Source organism: Elephas maximus, chromosome 1, assembly GCF_024166365.1.
Source record: "Elephas maximus indicus isolate mEleMax1 chromosome 1, mEleMax1 primary haplotype, whole genome shotgun sequence".
Lineage (NCBI taxonomy): Eukaryota > Metazoa > Chordata > Mammalia > Proboscidea > Elephantidae > Elephas > Elephas maximus.
In genome coordinates, this window is record NC_064819.1 from 241,532,762 (window position 1) to 241,541,993 (window position 9,232).

Here is a 9,232-nt window from a genome sequence, read left to right on the forward strand (position 1 = left end):
CTTCTCATATGTTGTTATTGTTAGTTGCCATCAAGTCCCCTCCAACTCAGGGCAACCTTATGTACAACAGAACAAAATGCTGCCCAGTCCTGCACCAACTTCATGACTGTGGTGAGTCTGTGCCTGCTGTGTCAATCCATCTCCTGAGGGTTTCCCTTGTTTTTTCTGACCGTCTACTTTACCAGACGTGATGTCCTTCTCTAGTGAGTGGTCCTTCCTGATGATAAGTCCACAGCAAGTGAGCCAACCTCTCACCCTCCTCACTTCTCAGGAGCGTTCAGGCCGTACTTCTCCCAGGACAGATCTGTTTGTCCTTCTGGCAGTCCATCATGCATTCAATGTCCTTCCCCAACACCATAATTCAAAGACATCAATTCTTCTTCAGTCTTCCTTATTCATTGCCTGGCTTTCACGTGCATATGACGTGATTGAAAACACCATGGCTTGGGGCAGGTGCACCTTACTCCTCAGAGTGACTTCTTTGCTTTTGAACATTTTAAAGAAGTCTTTTGAAGCAGATTTTCCCAATGCAATACATCATTTGATTTCTTGACTGCTGCCTCCATGGACATTGATTGTGGATCCAAGTAAAATGAAATCCTTGACAACTTCAAATTTTCCTCCGTTTATAACTATGTTGCTAGTTATGAAGATTTTTGTTTTCTTTATGTTGAGGTGTAATCCATACTGAAGGTTGTAGTCTTTGATCATCATCAGTAAGTGCGTCAAGTCCTCTTCACTTTCGGCAAATGCGGTCATGTCACCTGCAGATCACAGGTTATTATTGAGTCTTCCTCCAATCCTGATGTCATGTTCTTCATATTGTCCAGTTTCTCAGATTATTTGTTCAGCATACAGTTTGCATAAATAAAGTGAAATAATACAACCCTGCCACATGCCTTTTTCAATCTGGAACCAAATTTATTTATATATAACCACATTCTAATGCCCTGACGGTGCAGCCAAGAAAACATTTCCTGACCACAGGTTTACAAGTACAAACCCATCAAGTGATGGTAAATTTCATGAAGCATATTGAAAAGTTTTTTCCTCTGAGTATTTTTTAATCTCCTGGTCAGCTTTCATTTCTGCCTTGTGTTTTCTTAACTGTTATTTGTAGTCTTAATAAATTCTGTTTTTCTCTTTGTTACCTTAAGAAATTCTGTAATTTTTCTTCCATGTAGTGTTAATACATTTATTCAATTATTTAAAAGCGACCTTGTTTTATGAATGGGGACTTTGTGGCCCAGGGGCTAAGAGTTTGGCCGTTAACCAAAAGGTCTGCAGTTCAAATCCATCAGCCGCTCCTTGGAAACCCTATGGAGCAGTTCTACTCCGTCCTATAGGATAGCTATGAGTTGGAATCTACTTGATGACAATGGGTTTTTGTCTTATGAGGAATTTAACAAGACTAATTTTTTTTTTTAATCTTGATGTAAGGAGCCCTGATGATGCTGTGGTTAAGTGCTTAGCTGCTAACCGAAAGGTCGACAGTGTGAACCTTCCAGCTACTCTGCTGGAGAAGGATGTGACAGCCTGCTTCCATGAAGAATACACCCTTGGAAACCCTGTGGGGCAGTTCTACTCTGTCCCATAGGGTCGTTGTGAGCTGAAATTGATTCGACAGCAACGGGTTTGGTTTTTTGGTTTAATCTTGATGTGTAAGTGCACCAATATAGGGTTAAATTTTATGAAGTCAGTATTCAACCATTTTAAATAAAAACTCCAGCGACTTCATTTGGTTCAACCCAATATAAAAGTCTTGCTTTATACTTAAACAGCCTCTTGACATTTATTTGGATTTTATTCTCATTCAGGTTTTCCTAGGTGGAATTTTGTTGTGTGCAGGACAGATTCTGGTCCATTCCAGTGCGGAGAACTGGTTTTATGTTTTATGTGAAGAACTTGTAGATCACAGTTACTGCAAAAGCTTCACCTTTCTCCTAAATCGCTGCTTTTCTTTCCTCCTAGAAAGCTGCAGCTGCTTCTGGCATGCCCTCTTCCCATCAGAAAACATCCGACACCTGTCCGTCGACAGCAGGCACGGGACACCAGTAACGACATCTGTTTACGCCCTATTTATGCTCTTTACTTACACAACTCATTACAAAATATGTTAAAATGTTCTTAAAATTTGAACAGTTGTTGGCATACAGACACAACCACAGCCACTCACATCAGCAACAGAATGGATAAGCTGTGGTATATTCGAATAGTGGGATATCACACAGCAACGAGAGTACAGCTCCCTGGAAGAACGTGGCTGTGAATCAAATGTGATACTGAAGAGAGGCCAGACAGAAGAGACAGCAGGATCCCATTTACACACAGCTCAGTACCAGTACGCGTAGCTTCGGTATTAGATACCAGGGCATCCCTGGAGGTGGTGGCTGGAGCCAATGAAAGGCTGGGTGTCTTTTTTCTTGATCTACACGTAGTTATGTGAGTGTGTACATTTTGTAAACATACACTTACAACTTGTGTACTTTTCTGTACACATTTTATAAGTAAATAACAAGTTTACTTAGAAAAATAGTACTCAGTCCCCTACCAGGTCACAGGCCTGGGACCTCTATGTTGTTGTTGTTAGTTGCTGCCGAATCAGTTCCGATTCATAGCGACCTTATGTTTAACAGAACAAAACACTGTCTGGTTATACGCCATCCTCACAGTCGTTCTATATTTGAGCCCGTCGTTGCAGCCACTGTGTCAGTCCGTCTTGTTCAGGGTTTTCCTTTTTTTTCACTGACCCCCTACTTTACCAGGGTTTTCCTTTTTTTTCACTGACCCCTACTTTGCCAAGCATGATGTCCTCTATAAATACCCGTATAAATGACGTTTCTCTCCCTGCCTCAGGAATATTTGCCTTTCACAAGTTTTCCCACATATATAAAAGTCACAACAATTACAAATTTGGTATCATTCATCATAAGAAGGTGTGAGAATGCCAGCATTTGTAGCTCTTTTTTTCTATTAATATTTAAATTTTGTTTTCCCTACCATCACCCGATTTCGTAGGTGCTTGGCTTAATGTCTTTACTTCTCTTGTCTGCAGGTAAGCATTTGTAGGGACAGTACAGATGCGTTGTTGTCATGCTGTCACCTACTGTTTGTCACTGGATTATGACAACTTGGTCTCCTATTTCGAGTACTTTTCTCATCACCTGCAAAGATTGATGAAGGCTTTGAGAATAAGAATTTTTTGCTAAACTGCTACAGAACTACCTCCAGGTAATATGGTTGAATGAAAAGGGCAAAATTCAGGACAGTCTATATTGCATGTTACATTTTGTGTATCATAGGAGAAAGATAGGGAATAAGAATACATATAAAGATTTGCTCGTATTCAGAAAAAAAAAAAATGCCACAAAGAATGAATAAGAAATACCTAGATATGATTGCCTATTGGGGTTGGTGGGACAACCTAGCAATCATATAAAATCTGCATTGTTTTGTTCTTTGACTCATGTAAATGCAATTCCTATTCAAAAATAATAAAATTGATTTTTTTAAGAGAACTGTCCCATTTGGCTTCTGACACCCATCATTGACTCTGACTATGGGTCAGTATTTATGGAGATGCTGGGTGGACTTTCAAATAGCTTCCAGCACCAAGGGCTTGATGTGCGAAACGGGCTGAGCTGAGAGATGCAGAAACAAGGGGGAAGGTAGAGGGCTGCTGAAAGGCAGGCACACTCAGCCAGCAGGCAACCCACTTCAGCCCTTCACTAACTTCCCTTACTACATTTTTTCTCCTTAGTTTTTCTTTTCTTTTCTTTCTTTTTTTTTGATGCCGTGTGTTTTCAGTATCGGAATACATGCTTATTATTTGAGTGTGTTTACATTTTTGGTTGGTAATACGGGTTTTGAGAAATATGATCCGGTAATACAAGCCACCAATGAGGCGAGTAGCAGTATGGCGACACCAATCTGTGGTATGACGATATACCAACAAGAACTAGAGAATTTATTGTGGGCACCTTTCCATTAGGTTACATGGGGATCCTCTGCGTTTCCAAATATGACACAGAAAAAAACAAAACCACCAGGAAAGCCATAATCATACTTGCAAGCCTTATCTCACAGAAATAAAGGGAAAAAAGCCAAAAGCTTATAAAACTAACACATTCAGGAAGCATCATCTAATAGAACTCTCAACCTACACAACAATGAGGCTCTGACTGTGGTCCGCTGAGCTTCACACATTTCAAAAGGGATCCACCCTAGCGCTCAATGCATTAAATGCAGTAATGCCTTACCTCTGAGGTCTAGAGGCATAAAAAGTGGCTGGTAGACCATTAACCCAAGGATAGTGAAACAATTAAAACATCACTAGAGAAGCCAAGTGATTCTCAGAGAAAGGAAACTAATGGACACATTCTAGTCTCCACTGACCCCAAGCAGGACTTTACTGTGTCTTCAGTGACCCCTCGTTGGTCAAACAGAACTAAGGAAATAAAATCACTTTTGTTTTGTTTTTCAAAAAAAGCTCATCACTCATGGCCCATTACCTTCTAGATTTGAACAAAAAAAGTCTTTTTTTTTTTTTTCCAGAGTAATTAAATCCACTTAGCACTTCATCTTAGAAGTTGTTTTTCTTGTGATAAGCTTCTTTAGGAACTCATGCCTAAGCACGTCACCGATGTTGGTGGTAGCTTTTCAGCAGCATAGGATTCTAACCAAACATTAAGTACAATCTAAATTGAATGTTTACAGAGAACCCAATTTTGTGGGTAAAGCATCAAGAATATATTGACTGTAATGTTTTAATATCTTAGCATAGACAGAGCAATATGTCTTTGGTGCTAGTTTTAATCCTCTCACCAGGGGCAGGTAGTGGACATTTGAGAAACCCTAATCAGTGATGTATTAACACAATGGCTGCAACAATAGAGTCAAACATACCGACGATCATTAAGATGGCACAAGACAGAGCAACATTTTGTTCTGTTATATATAGCATCACTATGAGTTGAAGCCAACTTAACGGCAACTAACAACAAGAATCAATGAGACACAGTCTAACCGCTCAGTCAGCAGTCCTACTCAGGAGCCCCCACTTGGTGATGGCATGCTTCAGCTATCTCTGCTGGGACATGCAGCCCAGGAGAGGCTGATAGGTGGGGGGAGTGGTGTTGAAGATGTGTGGGTTGGTGAGATATGCCATACAAGCCCATCTGCTCCTTTTGAACAGAGTGCAGCCATCTAAACCCTTTGGGGGTTGTCTTTTCCCTTGGACTCTGAATCTTTCTACTGAAAGCATTGCTCTATGGCCTCATCCAACAGAAAGGTCAGCCAAGACACACCACTGGAATATTATTGCATCCACCATAGGAGGACTTGATCGGGGTGCCAGAGGAATGCCTACGAGAAGATTTGGATGGCCAGGTCTGTGCCTACTTGCTAACAAATGCTTCCGTGTGGTCAGAGTTCTGTCTCATGTCTGGTGCTAGATCAGGAGAGGAACCTTCGTCTCCCTCTTATTATTGGCTGCTACTTATATCTACCAAAAATAACCTAATAAATGCTAATAATCAATTGGCTTGGGCCATCTGATAAAGCCAACCCGCTGTTCTCTGTTTGACTATGTTGTTTGTTTTTGTTTTTTGTTTGTGAGCTCTGGGGAAGAGCTGTACTTTGGACACTTGAGGAGTTACCACTAGAGAAATGTAGCAGTTAAAACATCAACAAGGCTTCCTTTCCTATCAGGCGAAGAACAGAGTTATAGGGAGTCTTTTAAGGAAATCGATTCAGTAACCTGTGTTCATTTGAATAGTTATCTACACTAGATAAGTTAAAAAATAAAAAGACATACAGGTTCTCTTTAGAAATTCTCCTTTTCATCTTACACTGATTTTCTTTCCAGGTGATGTATAGATTATATTGCTCATGGATTGAATTGTGTCCCTCCAAAATATGTGTCAACTTGGTTAGGCCATGATTCCAAGTATTGTGAGTTTCTCCTTCATTTTGTGATTGCAATTTTATGTAAAAGAGGATTAGGGTGGGATTATAACATCCTTACCAAGGTCGCATCCTGATACAATGTACAGAGAGTTTCCCTGGAGTGTGGGCTGCACCACCTTTTATCTTACAAGAGATAAAAAGAAAGGGAAGCAAGCAAAGAGTGGGGACTTCATACCACCAAGAAAGAAGCACTGGGAGCAGAGCACATCCTTTGGACTCAGGGTTCCTGTGCAGAGAAGCTCCTAGCCAAGGGGAAGGTTGATGAGAAGGACCTCCCTCTAGAGCTGACAGAGAGGGAAAGGCTTCCTCTGGAACCGATGCCCTGAATTTGGACTTCTAGCCTACTAGACTGTGAGAAAATAAATTTCTCTTCATTAAGGCTATCCACTTGTGGTATTTCTGTTATAGCAGAACTAGATGACTAAGACAGAATTTGGTACTGGAAGTGGGGTGCTGCTCTAACAGATACCTAAAATGTGGAAGCAGTTTTGAAACTGTGAATGGATAGAAGACTCAGAAGGAAATGTGTAGAACTGTTAACACTGGAGAAGGCATAGATGGTGAGAAACAGCAATACAGGACCAGCATCAGTGGTGAGCCAGCTGCGATGGAACAAAAAGACCAGTGCCAAACAGCACTGGAGCTGACCCATGGAGTGAGACAGCTGAGTGTCTGTGCACAAGATACTTCCTGGTGGAGTGGGGTGCCTCTGGGCACTTACTGGTGGAGCTGGGTTTGCCAACCCATGGAGCAAGAGAACTGAGCACCTTCCAGCTGAAGTGTACTGGCAGAGTGGGGTGCCTCCAGGCACTTATCAGTGGAGCTACAGAGCCTTGAAACATTTGCCCCAGGAGGGCAGATGCAAGCTGAGAGGCCTGAAGGGCCAATAGGCCAAGGAAATAGGAAGAAGAAGCTGAAGAGACAAGGAACACAGGAAGCCGAGTTGCTTCAGTCTCAAAAGGTATGACCATGACCTCTGGAGTTTCAAAGGGTGGAACCATGGCCTCTGGTGTGCGCAGGCACTCAGCTGGAGTGGAGTCAGCACTCAGATGGACTAGGAGAACGGTGCATCTAAACCCTAGGGAGCAAAATTGCTGTCCCAGTGGGCCTGGAAGGTAGAGCTGAAGCCCAGGGCCGAGGGGCCTCCACTCAAGAGAGTGTAGCCAATACCTAGAGGCTGGAGGGCAAGGACATTGTGTAAATGGTCTCAGAGAACAGAGGATTATTTTTAAGACGTGAGGGCTAATGTAAGGTGTTCTGCTGACTTGCTTGGTGCCTGTTTTGCCTTCCTTCCTTCCAATTTCTTCCATTTGTAATGGAAATATCTACCTTGTGGTTGTTCCACCATCGTACTTTGGAAGCAGATAACTTGCATTCTGGATTTCACAGATTAAGAGGAATTTTTGGATTTTGGACTTGGAGTTGATTTAAGACTTTTGCAATGATATGATGGAGTGAATGTATCTTACATGTAGCAAGGACATGAAATTTTGAGGGCCAAGATTGACAACAAGGATCTTCCTCCACAGCCAACAGAGAGAGGTAGTCTTCCCCTGGAGCTGATGCCCTGAATTTGGACTTCTAGCCTACTTGTGTTGTTGTTAGGTGCCATCAAGTTGGTCCCCATTCATATCAACCCTACGTACAACAGAATGAAACACTGCTGGGTCCTGTGCCATCCTCACAATCGTTGTTATGCTTAAGCCTATTGTTGCAGCCATGAAGTCAACCCATCATGTTGAGGGTCTTCCTCTTTTTTGCTGACCCTCTACCTGACCAAGCATAATGTCCTTATCCTGATCCCTCCTGACAACATGTCCAAAGAATGTGACACATAGTCTCATCATCCTTGCTTCTAAGGATCATTCTGGTTGTACTTTGTTCCAGTCCATAGTATATTCAATATTCTTCTCCAGTACCACAATTCAAAAGAGTCAATTCTTCTGTCTTCTTTATTCATCATCCAGCTTTCACGTGCATATGAGGCAATTGAAAACACCATGGCTTGGGTCAGGTGCACCTTAGTCCTCAAGGGGATGTCTTTGCAATTCAACGCTTTTAAAAAGTCTGTGGTAGCAGATTTGCCCAATGCAATGTGTCTTTTGATTTCTTGACTGCTGCTTCCATGGCTGTTGATTATGGATCCAAGTAAAATGAAATCCTTGATAACTTCAGTCTTCTCACCATTTGTCATGATGTTGCTTATTAGTCCAGTTGTGAGGATTTTTGTTTTCTTTGTGTTGAGCTGCAAACCATACTGAAGGCTGTGGTCTTTGATCTTCATCAGTAAGTGCTTCAAGTTCTCTTCACTTTCAGCAAGCAAGGCTGTGTCATCTGCATAACACAGGTTGTTGATGAGTCTTCTTCCAATCCTGATGCCCCATTCTTCATCATGTTGTCTAGCATATTCTCAGGTTATTTGCTCAGCATACAGATTGAATAGGTATGGTGAAAGGATACAACCCTGACACACACCCTTCCTGACTTTAAACCACACGGTATCCCCTTGTTCTGTTTGAATGACTGCCTCTTGATCTAGGTACAGGTTCCTCATGACCACAATTAAATGTTCTGGAATTCCCATTCTCCCCAATGTTATCCATAATTTGTTATGATCCACACATTCAAATGCCTTTGCATAGTCATTAAAACATAGGGAAACATCCTTCTGGTATTCTCTGCTTTCAGCCAGGACCCATCTGACACCAGCAATGATACCTCTGGTTCCATTTCCTCTTCTGAATCTGGCTTGAATTTCTGGCATTTCCCTGTCAATGTACTGCTGCAGCCACTTTTAAATGATCTTCAGCAAAATTTTACTTGCATGTAATATTAAAGAAATTGTTCAATGATTTCCGCATTTGGTGGGATCACCTTTCTTGGAAATAGGCATAAATATAGGTCTCTTCCAGATTGTTGGCCAGGTAGCTGTCTTCCAAATTTCTTGGCATAGATGAATGAACACTTCCAGTGCTGCATCCGTTTGCTGAAACATCTCAGTTGGTATTTCTTGAATTCCCAGAGCCTTGTTTTTTGCCAATGCCTTCAGTGTAGCTTGGATGTCTTCCTTCAGTATCATTGGTTTCTGCTCATATGGTACCTCCTGAAATAGTTGAACATCAACCAGTTCTTTTTGGTACAGTGACTCTGTGTATTCCTTCCATCTTCTTTTCATGCTTCCTGAGCTGTTTAATATTTTCCTCGTAGAATCTTTCTATAGTGCAACTCAGGTATTTTTTCTTCAGTTCTTTCAACTTTAGAAATG